This window comes from Plectropomus leopardus, chromosome 7 (assembly GCF_026936395.1).
Source record: "Plectropomus leopardus strain MGB_pleo_1.0 chromosome 7, ASM2693639v1, whole genome shotgun sequence".
In the NCBI taxonomy this organism is placed as follows: domain Eukaryota; kingdom Metazoa; phylum Chordata; class Actinopteri; order Perciformes; family Serranidae; genus Plectropomus; species Plectropomus leopardus.
The window spans coordinates 9,423,099-9,428,190 of NC_142182.1; positions in this window are offsets into that span (position 1 = coordinate 9,423,099).

Below are 5,092 nucleotides of genomic sequence, written 5' to 3' on the forward strand. Positions count from 1 at the left end.
CCATAGAAAATGTAAATTTAAGCTGGGTGGGAGGGATGGAGCGACGTCACGCGCGGACTCCTCCTCCTCCTCCTCTGCTCACTGAAGTAGATGAGAGGGGACTCCTCGAGCGCAGGGCGGGGCGTGGATGAGGGGGCGCGCGCGCCCACAAACACGCGCGCACAGTTTTTGTCATAAGCCCATGTCAGCTTTCCTGAGAAGTGTTAAAGCCCCGAGTGACGTTTTTTCCCGTAATAATAAAGTTTATTTTAAAGTTTTGTTTTTTTAAAAATCCCTTTCCCTAGCTTAATTTTGTTCAAAACCATGGAAAAAAGTCAGTGACTTAACAAGAAATGACCCAAAGAAGAAAGAAGAAAATTACCAGAAAATAGCAAAAATTAAAAGGACAAATTGAAACAAGAGAATGACCTGGGGGAAAAGGGCAGCAACAAAAACAACAACAACAACAACAACAATAATAATAATAATAATAATAATAATAATAATAATAATAATAATAATAATAATGATAATAATAATAATAATAATAATAATAACAGTAATTGCATTTACTTTTATTGGTGTGGATTGTTATTGTCATTAACTTATTGTTATTGTTGTAGTTGTTTCTATTTATATTTCTCATTATCTTCCTTTAATATGTTTTTGTCTCAGATGTCTTGTCTAATTCTACTTTAAATTTTGTCTGGCCATAGTTTGTCCTCTGCCTTGTTTGCCAAAGCACTTTGTAAACTCTGTTTTTAAAGGGTCTACATAACTAAGGTTGTTATCATTCTTGTTATTATTATTATTATTATTATTATTATTATTGTTGCTGTTGTTGTTGTTGTTGTTGTTGTTGTTGTCATATGTGACAAACTGGTAGGTGACATTTATTTTTGCTTTACCTGGACTTTTAAGGTTTTCCCTCTTCTCTGTCCCTCAAAGCAGCACAGTAAATGCACAAGGCTACACTATAAAAGTGTAACATGAAAAAGGTCTCTCCTCATGGAAAACCCACAGCTAGTTATCACACAGCTGCTTTTCTTCACAGCTCTACTGTGTTTTAACATCTCAGCTCATTTTTTGGGGTTTTCTGGCCCACAGCTTTTGGGTTGACTCTCATTGCTCTCATGACCAGCATCTCCAGCTGCAGCTGTTATCAGTCAGACAGCTCTGATAAACCTGCTGTTCATTCAGCACCAAACAGTAAGTCATAGTCTGCTTGATCATTCTCTACTTTGATTAAGACAGATCAGTCTGCTGTCTGTTATTGTCGCAGACTGAATATCCGAGGCATTCTTTGTGATGAAGAGTAATCTGCTTACTGATGAAGGGCCAGAGGAGCTGCTTATCCACCACCCTTCTGTTAAATCGGCTCACTGAAACCCCTAGTTTCATGGTGTTGGTTGTCCTGCTTATCTAAGGGGGCATAGATATCCTTCTTGACTGTAACTCTTTGGGTTCAATCTCTGTTGTATAAAGATCAAAGTTACTGAACAATTACTGGCGCAGGCTTCCTGGAAACGACCAGAAACAGAACAGAAAATGACCCAAGGGTTGGGTTTTGAAATCCAAACATGTGGGAGGAGGGGGCGTCTAAGAAGTAAAACATTCCTAAGGACCTTCTCATAATTTAGGAGAGGGGTGACTAAGAGTGTTGAGCTGAACAATAGGATGAGTCATGAGAGGGTCGCTTCTGACAGAGGGGACACTCCCTCCGGTGACCACCAAAGTCAGAGCTCCCGCCACGCGGGAAACAGATGTGTATGTCGTGTATGTAAGTGTGTGTGCATGTGGTTGTGTGAGAGAAAGAGAAAAAGTTGAATGAGAATATAGAGAGTAAGAGTGAGAGCCACAACTTTAGGTGGGTTTCCATTACAGATTTGCACAAAACTTAAATGATATTTTTGAAATGTTGGTAAAACACAACTGCAGGACAATTGTTGCCATTGAGTGATGTTGTTGTTCCAAGAGGCGTGGATGTTCAAAACATTAGCAGGTTTATTTCTATTGCAGCCATCACACTAGATGTCATCCAAGCGAAGGCGACATAGGCGTGTTATGTTAGTGATAATGGAAAGACAAGCCCCTTATCTGTGGAAGTGGACACACATGAGGGATTTCTGGATGGTGGTCGTCCACAATTTTACAAAGGAATTGTGAAGTTAAAACTTGCGGATGATATACTCAACTTTTGAAGAGTTATGTGATGCAATAACACCTCTTATCGCGCCTGCAGCATCATGCTGAGGGAGCAAGTTCCTACAGACAAGCGCAAAGCCACAGCATCATGTGACCTAAAAAGCCAAAAAGGGTTTCCATTGCAATGTGCGAAATATGACTTTTTCGAATTGCCTGCAATACCACCTCATGCAAGCGCAAGAACTTTTTTTGCGATAAAGTGGAAGGTTTTTTTTCCGAAATCAACATATTTACATTAGGCTTTTTTTATATTCACAATTTCAATTTGTGCAATTCATGGGGTTCATGGAAACCCCGGCTTATCACTAGTGTTATAGTTCACCTTCACCATGACATTTCACATGTATTTCTACAGCTTTTTCTTTTTTGTTTGTTTTTCGCCTTTATTTGACAGGATAGCTCTGGAGTGAAAGTGGGGAGAGAGAGGGGATGACATGCAGCAAAGGGGAGGAACTGAATCCACGGCTGCTGCAGCAAGGACACAGCCTTTGCACATGAGGCACCTGCTTTACTAGGTGTGTTATAGGACACCATACTTCTCTGTTTTTTTTCTACTTTAGACTGTTTAACTAAAGTAAACCCTTTCACTGCTATTTAAACCCAAGTTATGTTGAATTTAAAACCTCTGTACCAATATAGGAAGAAAGCACTTCCTCTCTGCTATGGCAATGTGCCTGTTTTAGTAAAGCAACTTCTGCTGTGATCAGTAGAGGTATTACATCTGTCAGTGGTTTCCGTTGAAGTTTTATACTTCTTCCTTCTATAAACCACAAGTGAGATGAAGAGATTGAGCAGGACAGTTATAGTGCTCGGAAACGCCCAAATAGCGGTTTGAAAACGCTTTTTTAACTGCTCTAAGAGAGACAGAAAATTCAACTTAAAACTACTGTGTTCTTTACCACGTATACCTATGTTGTTTTTGTTATGCATTTACACAATGTGACTGACGGAGCTGTGTGGACATAAATAAAGGCTTATTGGATGAAGCGGACAGGTTTGACCCTGATGATCATGCTGTTACCTCATCCTGTGTGGACAGTAAATACGGGGTTTACTCGCTCGGCATCACTGCCTGGAAGCTTCACAGTCCCCTCCTCTCTGTCACACACTGCTGGAATCTAAAGTCTGATTTCTGGGACAGATGTTTCTCTTATCGTCTCAGCATTTCCCACCGTTTTTGTGTATACACGTGTGTATGTTGGTTTGCATGTGAGGCCCCTTGTTTTTTCTATGTCAGGCCTCCGAGGGCCTCCACTTTAAACAGGATATGACAGTTATCTGAAACTCTGGTGACGAAGAGGCCTTCCTGTGAGCAAGGGCAGGTCTCAGAACTGATAATAGTGAATCTCTGTTGAAAAAGGTTGGAGATATTGTTTTCTTGGCAAGACACAGAGGCTAACGTCGCCCTCGTTCCCTTATCAAAAAGCCTATGGGATTTTTCCATTGGATTCTGGATTATTGCAGAAAATAAGCTCTGTGGTAAACAAACATTTATGATACTTAAAGGTTTGGTTCAGCAAGATAATCTTGACAAATTCGCACCACTTTCAGGATTTTTGAAGCCTAAATGTAATCGGCAGAAGTATAAAGCTAATACTAGGCCATATAAACTACACTACGGTCGCGTCGCCGCTGCTACGAGGCTGTAAAGCGTGGTGACATTCAGTTGTCTCATTTAGCCACTTGTTGCGTTTTAAGACACATGAAAGCTTCAAAGTTTGTGAATGGGGTACTTACTGACGTATTTTATGTCATAGAACAAAACAAGTCTTTTAAGCTTCTGGACTGGCCTACAAACATCAACCCTAGGGCAATCTTTACTGATACAATATAATGTCAGCATAGAATGCACTACACAAAGACTAAACTGAGATAAATTTATCCGACAATTACTCCATTATGAGACAGTTGTCAGCTGGACAAATCTTTTTTTGGCTCTGTTCTCTCCTATATGATATTTGGTCAGATATTTGAAATGTTTTCCCAGATCTTTGGAAAATTCATTGAGCCTGACCTTCAGCTTGTACTTTTAGGATTTTATGGAAATGGAGACCAACGGCTTTGATGCTTGGGATGGTTGCAGAAAAAAAATCTTTTGGACTGGAAATCATCCACCCCTCTCTGATTCTGGAAATTACTAAATTAGATGGTTGTAATAATACAGATGTAGAGAATATGTTTTCATAGGGATAATTTGGCCAATAAGTTTACTAAAACATTCATTTACTATTTAAAAGGAAATACAATTGCAAATTGTAAGTATGCGTATAATGGCTTGAGGGCTTGGATCTGTGTCCTCTGAGAGATGTGTTTTTTTTTTGTTTTAATTATTTTTTATTTCCTTTCTTTTTTTATGGGGTTGTTCGCTACTTGCTTTCTGTTATACATAAGCTGTTTGTATGAACATGCTGGTTTTGTTAACTTTTAGTAAAACTGAAAAATAGAAAAATAAAATACTTAAAAAACGAATATACATATGTTAGGATTTGCACAAGTTGAAAGTATTCATTGCTATTGTGAGGAATGTAAAGCCACACTTAACCTTGCACCAGCACAGGAAAGGAGAGAATGGTAAATAATTGCCTGTAATTGTAGTGTACATAAACACCACCCTCGTGTGTGACCTACTTTGATGACTGGAGGTTTACACTAGTAGGACACCCACCATATGCTGAAGTATGTTCAAGAGCCCTTTGGTTAAATTTGAGATACTTGTTGAAATTACCACTCCTTCCTTTTTTTTTTTTACCACCGAACCACCATTTTCTTCTCTTTCTCGCTCGTCCCGAACAGACTTAATGCATTCTTTCCACTCTGTTTTCTCCCTCATGTCTGACCCAGCAGCAGTTTGGGAATATAACCTCAGTGCACTGGTGGAGAAACCACAAGATAAAACCCTGTGCTGAAG